The sequence below is a fragment of the Bubalus bubalis genome, chromosome 2 (assembly GCF_019923935.1).
Source record: "Bubalus bubalis isolate 160015118507 breed Murrah chromosome 2, NDDB_SH_1, whole genome shotgun sequence".
NCBI classification, from domain to species: domain Eukaryota; kingdom Metazoa; phylum Chordata; class Mammalia; order Artiodactyla; family Bovidae; genus Bubalus; species Bubalus bubalis.
The window spans coordinates 60,724,271-60,741,572 of NC_059158.1; positions in this window are offsets into that span (position 1 = coordinate 60,724,271).

Genomic DNA, 17,302 nt, shown 5'->3' on the forward strand with positions numbered 1-17,302 from the left:
TCTTGCCTGGAGAATCCCAGGGACGGGGAAGCCTGGTGGGCTGCTGTCTATGGGGTCGCACAGAGTTGGACACAACTGAAGCGACTTAGCAGCAGCAGCAGCATGTTTAAAAAGTTGTTCACAAAATGCCTAAAAATTTGACAATTAGCTCTCACAAGCTGGTAGGAGCTGGCTCCAGCATACCGTCAGCTATGTCCATTAATCTGGAAGCTTCCTTGTCCTTCCTTCCTTTCTGTATTGTATTCACATTGTGATTAGTTGGAATTTGCCTAAAATACCCTCTCCAATTATCAGCTGCCCAATAATGCCCTCTTCTATTTTGCTATTTCCAGAATTCATAATTGATTTTAAGAATTATTGAGCAAACCAGAATGCGCTAATAATGTATGAAGCTGGCACAGTCACACATGTCAACAAGTTAGAGCTGCTAGATGATTGACTGAGACAGCTGCTTCTCCTGAATAATTGGCTCATTGGATGTTGATATTTTGCCAATAGATGGTTTAAAAGGTATGTCTTGGAGCCACTGTTTGGGTAAATAGACAACTTATTATTTGCATATAAGTAAGTGGAATGACTTGAACAAAAATAAATAAACAAAAATAGTTTATAGTTGAGTCAATCATCAATAGAGAAATGAGATCTGTCCTCATGCCATAGCTTATTGACTACTCAGTTTGCTTTTGGGAATCCTCTGAGAGATAAAAACACTCACAGTAGTTTGGCTAATAACCCGCTGCTTCAGCTAAATAACAGTGTCAGAATCTATGAGTTATAATGTAACATTAAAGAGTATAATGACAGTTATTCTCCAGAGGATGTTTCGAAATCACAATGAAGTAACAAGCAATTTGTTGAAGATCCTTCCCCGCCAGTTGCCAAGGCATTAGCATTCCATCTGCCAGACGGTGGGATTAGCATATCCCCAGTGAAGTTGTTAATGGTAACTTTCAAAAGACTAAATCAGTGCTTTGTAAAATCTCCAGGAAGTCATGTTGAAGACTGTATTATTTCTTTAGGTATATATTATGTTAGCCTTTTTTATTATTGCTTATTTATTTACACTCACTTTTTTTAGTACCTACTAGATGATGAATGGCAGCCCCACTGGACACTTGAACTTTTTTTTTTCCACATAAGGGATTGAAAGCAATGCTATACTTACTCCTGTTAGAAATAGCCCAAGAGAACTGATACCATATTCAGTTCAGTTCAGTTCAGTCACTCAGTCGTGTCCGACTCTTTGCGACCCCGTGAATCGCAGCACACCAGGCCTCCCTGTCCATCACCAACTCCCGGAGTTCACTCAAACTCATGTCCATCGAGTCAGTGATGCCATCCAGCCATCTCATCCTCTGTCATCCACTTCTCCTCCTGCCCCCAATTCCTCCCAGCATCAGAGTCTTTTCCAATGAGTCAACTCTTTGTATGAGGTGGCCAAAGTACTGGAGTTTCAGCTTTAGCATCAGTCCTTCCAATGAACACCCAGGACTGATATCCTTTAGGATGGACTGGTTGGATCTCCTTGAAGTCCAAGGGCTCTCAAGAGTCTTCTCCAACACCACAGTTCAAAAGCATCAATTCTTCGGTGCTCAGCTTTCTTCACAGTCCAACTCTCACATTCAAGTTTTAGCAAAAGCTTTATCTAAACTGAAGCAATTTGAAGAATAGGGGCTGCATTGTGCAGGACTGATACTGGAGTCAGTTGCCATTTCCTTCTCCAGGGGATCTTCCTGACCCAGGGATGGAACCAGCATCTCTTGTGAGTCTTGCATTAGTAGGTGTATTCTTCACCACTGCTGCTGCTGCTGCTAAGTCACTGCAGTCGTGTCCAACTCTGTGTGACCCCATAGACAGCAGCCCACCAGGCTTCCCCGTCCCTGGGGTTCTCCAGGCAAGAACACTGGAGTGGGTTGCCATTTCTTTCTACAATGCATGAAAGTGAAAAGTGAAAATGAAGTCGCGCAGTCATGTCCAACTCTGCGACCCCATGGACTGCAGCCCACCAGGCTCCTCTGTCCATGGGATTTTCCAGGCAAGAGTACTGGAGTGGGGTCTTCACCACTGTGCCACCTGCAAACTATAAGGTGTCTTCTTATTAGAGAGCACTTCACTAATATTTCAAATATAAATTTCATGTTATTTAAAATTCTAAAGATATCTAATATTCTAATTTTATGTTCTTAAATAAATTTATCTTCTGTCTTTATCTGTATTTTTTGTCTTTATCTGTATTTTATGCTATTAATAGAACAGTCTTTCTGTACTTAGCACAATATACACGTTCACATACTATTTGAGAACATTATAAAGGATAAATAAAATTATTATTAGTCAGAAAAATGATTACTAATAATGGAAAGAAGATATAAAGCATTTTTTGTTTAGCTACTAAATTTTAATGCTCATGATACATAAGATTTATTTCATGGCTTGAGGAAAACAACTCCTAACTATTCTCTTCATTTCCATTCTTTACATTTTTCTCTTAGAAATCAATGAATTAGAAAGATGACTAAGATGTAATCTCTAAAATATTCTTTTATTCATAATATCCAGCATTTTGCATGTTCTCTTTCCTTTGAGTTATAGGATTTGTGTTTAATTAGAATTCATCTGTCTCAATCTGAAGTGATGGTTACAGATGAGTCAAATATTATTAGCAAAGACTGTAATACAGGTAAGTGAAGGAGTTCATTGAAGAATTTTGCTCACATCTGGTTGTAGTAGACTGAAGGTGTGTGCTCAGTCACTCAATCGTGTTGGCTCTGCAGACCCATGGACTGCAGGCCACCAGGCTCCTCCGCCCATAGAATTTTGCAAGCAAGAACACTGGAATGGGGTGGCATTTCCTACTCCAGGGGATCTTTCTGACCCAGGGATTGAATCTACGTCTCTTGTGTCTCCTGCTTTGGCAGGCAGATTCTTTACCACTAGCGCCACCTGGAATGCCTTGTAGAATGAATGGTTGCCCCTAAATATTGCCATATCTTTGCCACATAAGGAAGCAAAACCAACGAGATAGGCAGCCCTCACAGGCACGGGAACAGGCTGTCACCTAGAGTCTCAAAGACAAACTAACCCACTGACTCCTGGACATTAGACTATGACATTGATTTTCGATTCTGACTTCCAGACTAAGTCTGGACTTAGACTTCTAGACTAAGTCTGTTTGCTTTTTAGCCATGAAGTTTGTATTATAAATTGATAGTAATTTGTTAAAGTGGCTATAGGAAATAAATGCACTGGTATACAGTCAGATATCTACACTGTAATTGGGAGAGGCTGGCTCAATTCCTTTCCTACTGCAATGGCTTACTTAATGCCATGCCATATTTACTGTTCACATGTTCAAAAGGATGAGAAAGTCAAAGGTGATATGTGCTTTTGCGACATTTGAGAATATCAGTGGTCAGATGGTAGTGAATAAGGGGCTAGGGAGAGGCAGGGGGGTTAGGAAGAAAATCAGGAGCAGCAAAAGCTAACAGTAAACCATGCTTTTCTTTCTGAATGGGATTTCCTACTGAGGTTCTACTGCCTTTTATTCTACAAAGAATCATTGTCTTCCTGATGAAACTGACACTATTTTCTGCTAAAAGTTTATCTCCCTCTTTCTCACACTCTCTCTATTTCTCTCACACACACACTCCCTCACACACACACACACACACACACACACACACACACTCCTCAGGTCTAATATCAGAACCAGCTGAGGCTTTTGTATCTAATTTTACAAATGGATACTAAATATCTTGATCATTCTTTGGGCTCCCCATAGCATACTAGACATAATGCTGCTGCTAAGTCGCTTCAGTCCTGTCCGACTCTGTGCGACCCCATGGACGGCAGCCCACCAGGCTTCCCCGTCCCTGGGATTCTCCAGGCAAGAACACTGGAGTGGGTTGCCATTTCCCTCTCCAATGCAAGAAAGTGAAAAGTGAAAGCAAAGTCGCTCAGTCGTGTCCGACTCTAGCGACCCCATGGACTGCAGCCTACCAAGCTCCTCCGTCTATGGGATTTTCCAGGCAAAAGTACTGGAGTGGGGTGCCATTGCCTTCTCCGACTAGACATAATAGATGGCAACAAATGTGCCCACACTTAGAATAACATCTTGCAAATATTGAAAGTGTAGATTCTGAACTCATATACAGCATTCTTCCCTCTATTTCTTGCTGTTTTCTGGCCCTACAAAAATGTCAAAAACTCACAATTCCCAATGCCGTTGACGATGTTCTTTAACCATCTGCAATGCCAAAATTTGATGGTTGTGTAACATCATGTGTTCAAAAGAAGCACAGCACCTTATAGGCTTCTTTTTATTGTGGAGATGACATGTTCCACACCTAGGAATAGTGGATGAAATGTAAAGTTGTCAGACTTGAGTCTGGCCTGGAGTAGAAAAGGGCTCAGCAGTAGGTCAAAGCACCTACACATGAAGTCCTGATGCTAGGGCCATACAATCTGCCATACCTAAGCTGTTGGATATGTCAGTGGTGGGAAAAGATGCTGAGTATTTTGATAGAAAAACCTCAGTGGGAGAATTACAATGCAGACTCCTGGGGGTTTACTGCAAGATTATGCCAGTCATTACAGTAAGGAATTTTATTCTCTGAAAAACAGCTCCTGGCCTGTTAGTAGGTCTTAGTAGAGATAAAATACTAGACTGTGTATCCAGAAATGCCCTTTGTGAGGTGCATTTGGTTTTATTCTAAGCCAAAATAGATAGCATATTGAAAAGCAGAGATATTCCTTTGCCAGCAAAGGTCCGTCTAGTCAAGGCTATGGTTTTTCCAGTGGTCATGTATGGATGTGAGAGTTGGACTGTGAAGAAAGCTGAGTGCCGAAGAATTGATGCTTTTGAACTGTGGAGTTGGAGAAGACTCTTGAGAGTCCCTTGGACTGCAAGGAGATCCAACCAGTCCATTCTGAAGGAGATCAGCCCTGGGATTTCTTTGGAAGGAATGCTGCTAAAGCTGAAACTCCAGTACTTTGGCCACCTCATGCGAAGAGTTGACTCATTGGAAAAGACTCTGATGCTGGGAGGGATTGGGGGCAGGAGGAGAAGGGGATGACAGAGGATGAGATGGCTGGATGGCATCACTGACTTGATGGATATGAGTTTGAGTGACCTCTGGGAGTTGGTGATGGACAAGGAGGCCTGGTGTGCTGTGATTCATGGGGTCGCAAAGAGTCAGACATGATTGAGCGACTGAACTGAACTGAACTGAATAGCAGGGTATGTGAGTAGGACCAGAAGACACAAATAAACTACATGAGCAGGTGAACAGAATTCCCATATCATGCATTCCTATAGTGGCACAGTCTTTCCTTTTCTTATTATCTATAGTCTAAGGTGAAAGTGAAAGTGCTAGTTGCTCAGTTGCTCTTTGTGACTCCATGGACTGTAGCCCACCAGGCTCCTCTGTATATGGGATTTCCCAGGCAAGAACACTGGAGTGTGTTGCCATTCCCTTCTCCGGGGAATCTTCATGAGGCAGGGATTAAACTTAGGTCTCCTGTATCACATGCAGATTCTTTACCATCTGAGCTACCAGGGCAACCAGCTAAAGGAGAATGAAGAAGTACAAACTTGGTTCACATATATGTTTTCTTGCATTCATACAAGCCAAAAATGGATAGCAGCTGCAGTATAGTCACACGGGTGACCTTGTGGGACAATGGACAGAGTTGTATTGTATCTGGTCATCCACTTAATGTAGAAGAAGTGATTTGAGGTGAAAGTATATATAAATTTCTGGGCAGTCATCAACAGCCTGGGTCTTTTGTGAGTGGTCTGGAAGAAAAGGGAATAGAAAATTAGGGACCAAAATTTCTAGGGTAGAAGTATGTGGATGGATATTTGGTTGGAGACATAGAGTGTGAATATTTCTGTATCACACATTAACATTTACCAAAATATATTCACTGTAAAGGAGATCTGGATTTGATCCCTCAGTCAGGAAGATCCACTGGAGAAGGAATCAGCAACATACTCCAGTATTCTTCCCTGGGAAATCCCGTGGATCGAGAAGTTTGGCAGTCTACAGTACATGGGATCACAAAAGAGTCAGACATGCTGAGTGACTAAAACAACAACAAAATTCATCGTGAAAGAGACACTAAATAGCCAAACAAACAGAAAAGCTTGGCTGGTTGACATTAGACAATCTTTATTCATCAGTCACCATGGAACTGGCACAGTCAACGCACGTACAGACCAACCACATGACAGAGATTGCTGCTATATGTGGGTTTAATACCATGGGCTCCTACTTACAAAAGCTGATTTAACTAGGATGCTACTGAATGTCAAAACTTCCAGTAACAGAAACCAACCCTGAACCCTAAATATGGCACCATTCCTTGCATAGACCAACTTGGTTACTTGGATGCAAGGCATTCACATAAATTTCTTTTCATCTTGGAAAGGCCAGTAATTTGCCCACCAATTTTAAACTCCTATATCATGATCCTCACCCAGTCCTTACCAAGTCTCCACACTTGAAACATCTACCTTAGAAGAAACGTCAAAATATCACTATACTGTCTTTGTACATCCTTCCCTACATATATCCCTGATAAGATTCTATGAAGGTATTATTCTTCTTTACTATGATAAGCAATAATCTCAGCTTTGACTTTTCAATTAATTATTTCATTTATATTTTGGGAGCTGGCAATCAACAGATGTTTGAATTTACTTCATAATGAAACTGAGGTATAAGCTACATATAAATCTCTTATATTTTTATTAAAAATGCTTGTTTCCTATTCTATTATTAAGTATGTCTTGGGAACAAAATGTAGGCTTCCCTGGTAGCTCAGCTGGTAAAGAATCCACCTGCAATGCAGGAGACCTTGGTTCAATTCCTTTGTTGGGAAGATCTGCTGGAGAAGGAATAGGCTAACCACTCCAGTCTTCCTGGGCTTTCCTGATGACTCAGCTGGTAAAGAATCTGCCTGCAATATGGGAGACCTGGGCTTGATCCCTGGGTTGGGAAGATCTCCTGGAGAAGTGAATGGCTATTCACTCCAGTTTTCTGGCCTGGAAAATGCCATGGACTATTCCATGGGGTTTCCAAGAGCTGGACACAACAGTGACTTTCACTTTAACTTTCAGGAATAAAATGTATGGATAAATTAATCTGAGATCTCCAATGTTTGTGTAGATGCAGGCCCTGATCTTGCCAGCTTCCTTGGGAAAATTTACTTGCTCCTGGAAATGCTACTGAGATAAAAACCTACAGGGGAAAAAAAAAAAAAAAAAAACCTGAACAAACTTTTTGCCTAACCCAGTATTTATAATGGCACATCTAATGCAGTCTGAACATATATATAAAATTAAAATAATCATGAATAACAGATGCCAGGCACATATTTTCTAAGAATAGTGCTGGAATGCTTATAATTGTCATCTTTCTAATAACTTTTCTGTTTAAGGATGAATAGTTTTCTTTAGAGATGTACAGGGACTTCACAATTTCTATTTATTACTTTTAACAAGAATAGATGACAAAAATGCTATGAATCTGGTACATTAGCAATGAAAACTAACAGGTCATTCCATTAATGTGATTTGAGGTCCTTTCTGCTAGTCCTTTCAGTTATGCATTGCTGTGACTGGCCTTGTCCTAAGAGATGTGATATTCTATTCTATTGGCAGATTTCACTAGGTGAGGAGGAATGAAGAACTAATTGGTAAATGGTTATGATCCATTCATTTCAGTCACTCAGTCATGTCCAACTCTATACGACTCATGCAGTGCAGCACACCAGGCTTCCCTATCCATCACCAACTCCCAGAGCTTACTCAAACTCAAGTCCACTGAGTTTGTGATGCCATCCAATCATCTCATCCTCTGTTGTCCTCTTGTCCTCCTGCCTTCAAACTTTCTCAGCATCGGGGTCTTTTCAAATGAGTCATATCTTCACATCAAGGGGCCAAGTACTGGAATTTTATCTTAAGCATCAGTCCTTCCAATGACTATTCAGGACTGATTTCCTTTAGGATGGACTGGCTGGATCTCCTTGCAGTCTAAGGGACTCTCCAGAGTCTTCTACAACACCACATTTCAAAAGCATCAATTTTTCAGTGCTCAGCTTTCTTTATAGTCCAAATCTCACATCCATTCATGACTACTGGAAAAACCATAGCCTTGACTAGACGGACCTTTGTTGGCAAGGTAATGTCTCTGTTTTTTAATATGCTGTCTAGGTTGGTCATAGCTTTTCTTCCAAGGAGCAAGCATCTTTTAATTTCATGGCTGCAGTCACCATCTGCAGTGATTTTGGAGCCCAAGAAAATAAAGTTTCTCACTATTTCCATTGTTTCTCCATCTATTTCCCATGAAGTGATGGGACCAGATGCCATGATCTTAGTTTTGTGCATGTTGAGTTTTAAGTCAACTTTTTCACTCTCCTCTTTCACTTTCATCAAGAGACTCTTTAGTTCCTTTTTGCTTTCTGCCATAAGGGTGGTGTCATTTGCATATCTGAGGTTATTGATATTTCTCCTGCCAATCTTGATTCTAGCTTGTGCTTCATCCAGCCCAGTGTTTCTCATGATGTACTCTGTATATAAGTTAAATCACATACAACCTTGACATACTCCTTTCCCGATTTGGAACCAGTTTGTTGTTCCATGTCCAGTTCTAACTGTTGCTTTTTGACCTGCACACAGATTTCTCAGGAGACAAGTCAGGTTTCTAGTATTCCCATCTCTTTCAGAATTTTCTGCAGTTTGTTGTGATCCACACAGTCAAAGGCTTTGGCATAGTCAATAAAGCAGAAGTAGATGTTTTTCTGGAACTGTCTTGCTTTTTCGATGATCCAACGGATGTCAGTTTGATCCCTGGATCCTCTGTCTTTTCTAAATCAGCTTGAACATTTGGAATTTCACAGTTCACATATTGTTGAAGCCTGTCTTGGAGAATTTTGAGCATTACTTTGGTAGTGTGAAATGAGTACAATTATGGGGTAGTTTGAGCATCCTTTGGCATTGTGTTTTTTGGGGATTAGAATGAAAACCGATCTTTTCCAGTCCTGTGGCCACTGCTGAGTTTTCCAAATTTACTGGCATATTGAATGTAGCACTTTCACAGCATTATCTTTTTTTTTTTCCCATTCTTTTATTTATTTATTTTAATTGGAGGCTAACTATTTTACGATATTGTGGTGGTTTTTGCCATACATTCACATGAATCAGCCATGTGTGTATATGTGTTCCCCATCCTGAACCCCCCTCCCACCTCCCTCCCCATCCCATCCCTCAGGGTGATCCCAGTGCACCAGCCCTGAGCACCCTGTCTCATGCATCAAACCTGGACTGGCGATCTATTTCACATATGGTAATATACATGTTTTAATGCTATTCTCTCAGGTTATCCCACCCTCACCTTCTCCCACAGAGTCCAAAAGTCTGTTTTTACATCTGTGTCAAGGAGGCAAGAATATACAATGGATTAAAGACAATCTCTTTAACAAGTGGTGCTGGGAAATCTGGTCAACCACTTGTAAAAGAATGAAACTAGAACACTTTCTAACACCATACACTAAAATAAACTCAAAATGGATTAAAGATCTAAACGTAAGACCAGAAACTATAAAACTCCTAGAGGAGAACATAGGCAAAACACTCTCTGACATACATTACAGCAGGATCCTCTATGACCCACCTCCCAGAATATTGGAAATAAAAGCAAAAATAAACAAATGGGACCTAATTAACCTTAAAAGCTTCTGCACATCAAAGGAAACTATTAGCAAGGTGAAAAGACAGCCTTCAGAATGGGAGAAAATAATAGCAAATGAAGCAACTGACAAACAACTAATCTCAAAATATACAAGCAACTCCTACAGCTCAATTCCAGAAAAATAAATGACCCAATCAAAAAATGGGCCAAAGAACTAAATAGACATTTCTCCAAAGAAGACATACAGATGGCTAACAAACACATGAAAAGATGCTCAACCTCACTCATTATCAGAGAAATGCAAATCAAAACCACTATGAGGTACCATTTCACACCAATGCAATCCCTATCAAGCTACCAACTTTGTCAGAATGGCTGCGATCCAAAAGTCTACAAGTAATAAATGCTGGAGAGGGTGTGGAGAAAAGGGAACCCTCTTACACTGTTGGTGGGAATACAAACTAGTACAGCCACTATGGAGAACAGTGTGGAGATTCCTTAAAAAAAACTGGAAACACAGCATTATCTTTTAAGATCTGAAATAGTGCAACTGAAATTGCATTACCTCCACTAGCTTTGTTCATAGTGATGCTTCCTAAGGCCCGCTTGACTTCACATTCCAGGATATCTGGGTCTAGGTGAGTGATCACACCATCATGGTTATCTGGGTCATAAAGATCTTTTTTTTGTACAGTTCTTCTGTGTATTCTTGCCACCTCTTTTTAATATTTTCTCCTTCTGTCAGGTCCATACCATTTCTGTCCTTCATTGTGCCCATTTTTGTGTGAAATGTTCCCTTGGTATCTGCCATTTTCTTGAAGAGATCTCTAGTCTTTCCCATTCTGTTGTTTTCCTATATTTCTTTGCATTGATCGCTGAGGAAGGCTTTCTTATCTCTCCTTGCTATTTTTTGGAACTCTGCATTCAGAGGGGTATATTTTTCCTTTTCTCCTTTGTCTGTAGGGCCACCTAAGATGGACGGTCATGGTGGAGTGTTCTGATACAACTTGGTCCACTAGAGAAGGGAATGGCAAACCACTTCAGTATTCTTGCCTTGAAACCCCATGAATAGTATGACAAGGCAGAAAGGCAGGACACTGAAAGATGAACCCTGCAGGTCAGTAGGTGCCCAATATGTTACTGGAGATTAGTGAGAAATAACTCCAGAAAAAATGAAGAGACAGAGTCAAAGCAAAAATAACACCCAATTGTGGATGTTACTCCTCATGGAAGTAAAGTACAATGCTATAAAGAGCAAAACTGCATAGGAACCTGGAATGTTAGGTCCATGAATCAAGGCAAATTGGAAGTGGTCAAACAGGAGATGGCAACAGTGAATGTCAACATTCTAGGAATCAGAGAACTAAAATGGACTGGAATGGGTGAATTTAACTCAGATTACCATTATATCTAACACTGTGGGCAGGAATACCTTATAAGAAATGGAGTAGCCATTGTAGTCAACAAAAGAGTCCAAAATGCAGTACTTGGGTGTAATCTCAAAAATGACAGTATGATCTCTGTTCATTTCCAAGGCAAACCATTCAGTATCAGAATAATACAAGTCTACGCCCCAACCAGTAATGCTGAAGAAGCTGAAGTTGAATGGTTCTATGAAGATCTACAAGACCTTCTAGAATTAACACCCAAAAAAGATGTCCTTTTCATTATAGGGGACTGGAATGCAAAAGTAGGAAGTCAAGAGATACCTGGAGTAACAGGCAAATTTGGCTTTAGATTACAAAACAGAGTGGGTCAAAGGCTAACAGTGTTTTGCCAAGAGAACGCACTGGTCATAGCAAACACCCTCTTCCAACAACACAAAAGAAGACTCTACACATGGACATCACCAGGTGGTCAATACCAAATCCTATTGATTATATTCTTTGCAACCAAATATGGAGAAGCGCTATACAGTCAGCAAAAACAGGAACAGGGGCTGATTGTGGCTCAGATCATGAACTCCTTATTGCAAAATTCAGGCTTAAATTAAAGAAAGTAGGGAAAACCACTAGACCATTCAGGTATGACCTAAATAAAATCCCTTAGGATTATACAGTGAAAGTGAAAAACAGATTCAAGGGGTTAGATGTGATAGAGTGACTGTAGAACTATGGATGGAGGTTCGTGACATTTTACAGGAGACAGTGATCAAAACCATCACCAAGAGTAAGAAATGGTTATGATTAATGACATTTATTTAGACATTCTTTTTTATTCTTTTAATTTGGAAGAAAAATAATTTATTAAAATTGAACAGACTTATTTTTACTGCTAATGTAAAGAAAAAGAACACCTTAATTATCAGGACTACAAAAGCAGTATATGTAAATCCATGGATCTAGTAATTAACAAAAGGAAAAAATTATATTATGTTTTATATTGATGAATCAGGTAATCTAAAACCAAATAAAACAAAGCAAATATGTTGTATTTTTCCTCCTGATGTTATCAAAAGTATACTAAATTAAAAAAAAAAGAGGAAAATAGATATCTAGAACAGTAGTGTTATGTTTTTTATGTAAGTTGCTATATTTATCAGCTAAAAGCCTAAGCCAGTTGTTCTCGGAGCATGACTCCTGATTCAGCAGCTTCAACATCACCTGAGAACTTGTTTAAAGGAAAAATTCTCAGACTCTACCCCAAACCTATAGAATCAGATATTTGGGGAATGGGGCCTGGCCCAACAAACTGATTTTACAAGGCCTCCAATGTGATTCAAATATATCCTAGCCTAGGAAAAAAATTATGGTGTGCAAACACAGATCAATCAGTAACTATTTGTTAAATATTACTGGCCCAGAGAGTAAAAAGAAAACAGAAAACATTTGTATTCGGCTGGCCAAAAAGTTCTTCCAGACTTGTCTGTAACAGAGTACAGAAAAAACCAAATGAATTTTTTGGTCAATCCAACATTTAGAAATAAGAAAGTGATATATTAAAATATAATTCTGAGTAGTACTACACTGAGTATCTCAGTTCCCTTATCTTAAACATATATGGAACTAAATAATCTCTTAGGCTTCGTCCATTTCTAAGAATCTGTAATCTTTGACTGAAGTAATAATCTTAATAAAATGTTATTGTAAGCATAATTAATGGAAAAGCCCATCTATAGCTTAACATGCAATGATAAATCTTTTTGGAGAGAAGTTGAATGAAAATCTATAGAAAGGTTAAGTTTGCATAAGGTGAAAGAGGAGAGTGAAAAAGTTGGCTTAAAACTCAACATTCAGAAGACGAAGATCATGGCATCTGGTCCCATCACTTCATGGCAAATAGATGGGGAAACAGTGGAAACAGTGTCAGACTTTATTTTGGGGGGCTCCCAAATCACTGCAGATGGTGACTGCAGCCATGAAATTAAAAGACGCTTACTCCTTGGAAGGAAAGTCATGACCAATCTAGATAGCATATTGAAAAGCAGAGACATTATTTTGCCAAAAAACGTCCGTCAAGTCAAGGCTATGGTTTTTCCAGTGGTCATATATGGATGTGAGAGTTGGACTGTGAAGAAAGCTGAGCACCAAAGAATTGATGCTTTTGAACTATGGTGTTGGAGAAGACTCTTGAGAGTCCCTTGGACTGCAAAGAGATCCAACCGGTCCTTTCTGAAGGAGATCAGCCCTGGGATTTCTTTGGAAGAAATGATGCTAAAGCTGAAACTCCAGTACTTTGGCCACCTCATGCGAAGAGTTGACTCATTGGAAAAGACTGATGCTGGGAGGGATTGGGGGCAGGAGGAGAAGGGGATGACAGAGGATGAGATGGCTGGATGGCATCACTGACTTGATGGACGTGAGTCTGAGTGAACTCCGGGAGTTGGTGATGGACAGGGAGGCCTGGAGTGCTGTGATTCATGGGGTCACAAAGAGTCAGACACGACTGAGCAACTGAACTGGACTGAACTGAACTGAGAGAAGAGGTGCACATTCCAGGCGAAACAGACATGAGCAAACCCATGGCAGAGGCTAAAAGCAAACATCCAGTGCCCAGGCAGGGAGCTAGCTGGTACACCGTGGGGAGGAAGTCTCCAGGCCCTCCTGGCAGCCTGAGAAGTGGGCATTTGTTTCAGAAGCCCATAGGGTTTTCAAGCAAAAGAGCATCAGGGGATAGTGGGTTTTTTTTTTTTTTTTCATTTTTTTTAACTCTAATAGATATGAGTGACTGATGCAAGAGAAATGATTGGAGTCTGTTAGAAGAAGTTGATGGCCCATAAAACAGCCCAAACTACAGTTATTTTGATGAGAATTGACACGTGGAAAAGCAAAAGTAGGACTTACAGATTTTGATTGTGGGCCTATAGAAAAGGGAAGATTCAAATGGTGTGCCAGTGTTCCTCTGGACTCCTGTTGGTTGATTTATTTGTTACTCTGCAAGTCAAATTTATGTGATTTGAAACACAAGTTAAGAAAATCTAGCATATAAGCTATATGAAATCATTGTTTGAATAGTTTTTATACGCTGTGATTTGGAAAGTATAATATATACACAGTTATTATGTCATTATGTACTTTTATAACCATAATAGCTAAATGTAGTCATGCTGGAGTCAGATTTATAAATTCAACTACCAGCAGAGTCACTAGCTCCTATACTATCTTAGGCAAATTACTTCATCCTTCTTAGCCTAACTTTTTGTTTCTAAATTTTTTAACATAATAATTATGCCTATGCCATTGTTTAGTGTGAGAATTAAATAAGGAAATCAATGTAAAATTTAACAAAGAACCTGGAACTTGGTAAACATTCAATAAATGTAAACAAGTATTACAGAATAAAAAACATCATATTGAGAGGTAATTAATAATTTCTCATTGAATTAATAAAAAGCTTATCTATAAAACTTTGCATGAAACATCATTAATATCTATAATTCATCTGCTGCTGCTAAGTCGCTTCAGTCATGTCCGACTCTGTGTGACCCCATAGACGGCAACCCACCAGGCTTCCCCAATCCCTGGGATTCTCCAGGCAATTCATCTAGAAACCTTAAAATATATATTCTGAATTTATAATGATCTATGGACATATGAACAATGATGAAATCTATTTTGCAAAAATTAATTTATCTTCAGTTAATACATTTTGGAAAATATTCTCTACTATCTTTTAGTTATATTCTGTGCCATGCTAAGTCACTTCAGCTGTGTCCGACTCTTTGTGACCCCATGGACAGTAGCCTGCCAGGCTCCTCTGTCCACGGGATTCTCCAGGCAAGAATAGTGAAGTGAACTGCCAATTCCAGGGTATCTTCCCAACCCAGAGCTCTCCTGCATTGGCAGACAGGTTCCTTACCACTAGTGCCACCAGGGAAGCCCATAACTCATAATTTTTATTTCTTGGCTTTAATTTTTCTGAAAAAAAAAAAGTCCTAATCCATTATATATTTTTAGACAATTGACTAATATCATTTAAAATATTTAGTTTGACCTACCTGAACATTCATACTAACATTTATTTTTATTATTTAGAATCAATAAGTAACTTCAATAATGCAGATTTGAAATGCTTTTTACAGAATGTTTCTGATATTTTAATATTTTATTCTTAACTAGTGACCCATTCATAAATTTTCATCATTATCTCAACAAATAGATTAATTCCTGATTTTATTTCCATTAATATAGTTTTTAAAACAAAGAGGGTACAGAAGATAGATATTAATGACTTTCTCAATGAAGATGATGTCATTTTATTAATTTAATTTTATTTCTCCAGGGAAGATATTGTTCCTTGTGCCTTCCTAGTACGTTGTCAGCTGGTGGTTTTTCTCATCTTATATAATAAATCTATTATAACGTGCTCACTTCTTCTGAGCCTTTGCCTGCTTTCTCAATAGTTTGCTTAGTTCTGAAACTTTGGTCTCATTAAGTTGGTGCTTCTAAGCTTTAAGGAGCAATTTCTTGAAACATATTAGGCCTATCACCAGTATTCCTAGTGCATTTTTAAAATGCTAAATCATTTATGAGCTTCAGGATAAACAAACAATTTCCTATGAGCTTTTATTTTACCTTCCCTGGCCTAACACCCTCAAGATCCATTTTCTAGCATGTTCTTCAGATTCCAGCTAATACATATGAGTCTGAACCTGTAGGTCCTTTGGTGCATAATCTTCTTTCTATAGCAGAAACTGTACTTTTTCACTTGCATTCTGAATAAGTGGATGTGGAGACACATCAAAAGAGGCCATGAATCATTTTTCAAGGTATTAACTTCAGTGAGAACTTTCCATAATCTCCAAGGAGCATAAGGCTGCTCTCTAGCAAGGGTGGAATCTCACCAGCCTACTTAGAGTATCCAGGGAAAATAGACATTTAAAGATCTCTGGCTAGCCTCAGGGTCTCATTCTTTCCTTATCAGGGCTGAGCAACGTGAGAGACCTGTTACAGCTATAAATTAAGCTTCCTTTGTGGTGAACACCTCTTACAATTAAGATGTTGATTTTCATATACTTTTATCTCCAGCTACAGAGGATAAGGATTTTCTCAAGGCTGCCAAAAACACCTCCTGGGTTTCATGAATGTGAATGTGAAGTCGCTCAGTCATGTCTGACTCTTTGTGACCCCATGGACTGTAGCCTACCAGGCTCCTCTGTCCATGGCATTTTTCCAGGCAATAGTACTGGAGTGGATTGCCATTTCCTTCTCCAAGGGATCTTCCCAACCCAGGGATCTAACCTGGGTCTCCTGCATCATAGACAGACACTTTACCATCAGCCACCAGGGAAGTTTGCTAATATATGTCTGTTGCTTTCTTTCTTGGGACTTCTGTGATATTAACAAGCATCAGCAACACAGTCTCTATAATAAGCCATCACATTCATTCTTTCAAGCACTAGGGCTAATACATAAACCACTGCTAACTTCATTACTTTGTCAACAAAGGTCTGTCTAGTCAAAGCTATGGTTTTTCCAGTAGTCATGTATGGATGTGAGAGTTGGACTATAAAGAAAGCTGAGCACCAAAGAATTGATGCTTTTGAACTGTGGTGTTGGAGAAGACTCTTAAGAGTCCCTTGGACTTCCAGGAAATCCAACCAGTCCATCCTAAATGAGATCAGTCCTGAATAGTCACTGGAAGGACTGATGCTAAAGCTGAAACTCCAATACTTTGGTCACCTGACACGAAGAACTGATATATTGGAAAAGACCCTGATGCTGGGAAACATTGAAGGCAGGAGAAGGGGATGACAGAGGATGAGATGGTTGGATGGTATCACCGACTCAATGGACATGAGTTAGAGTAAATTCCAGGAGTTGGTGATGGACAGGGAGGCCTTGGGTGTTGCAGTCCATGGGGTGGCAAAGAGTCAAACACAACTGAGTGATTGAACTGAACTGAACTTTCCACCTATGTTCTAAACTAATCCATGTTAGTAACTGCAGTGTACAAAGTGCTATGGATAGTCATCACCTCTGTTACCACCAGCAAGGGGTCTGGTGACATCTGGACAGCAAGTGACCTAATTCTGGAATCCTGTCTTTCACCAACTGTCTTAAGGTGGTTTCCCTGTGTACTCAGAGAAAAATGCCTGATTGCCAGTTAGTGGGAATCAAAGTGAGGATAAATACAAAAGTAATAAAATATGCTTTAATTAGGTAGGT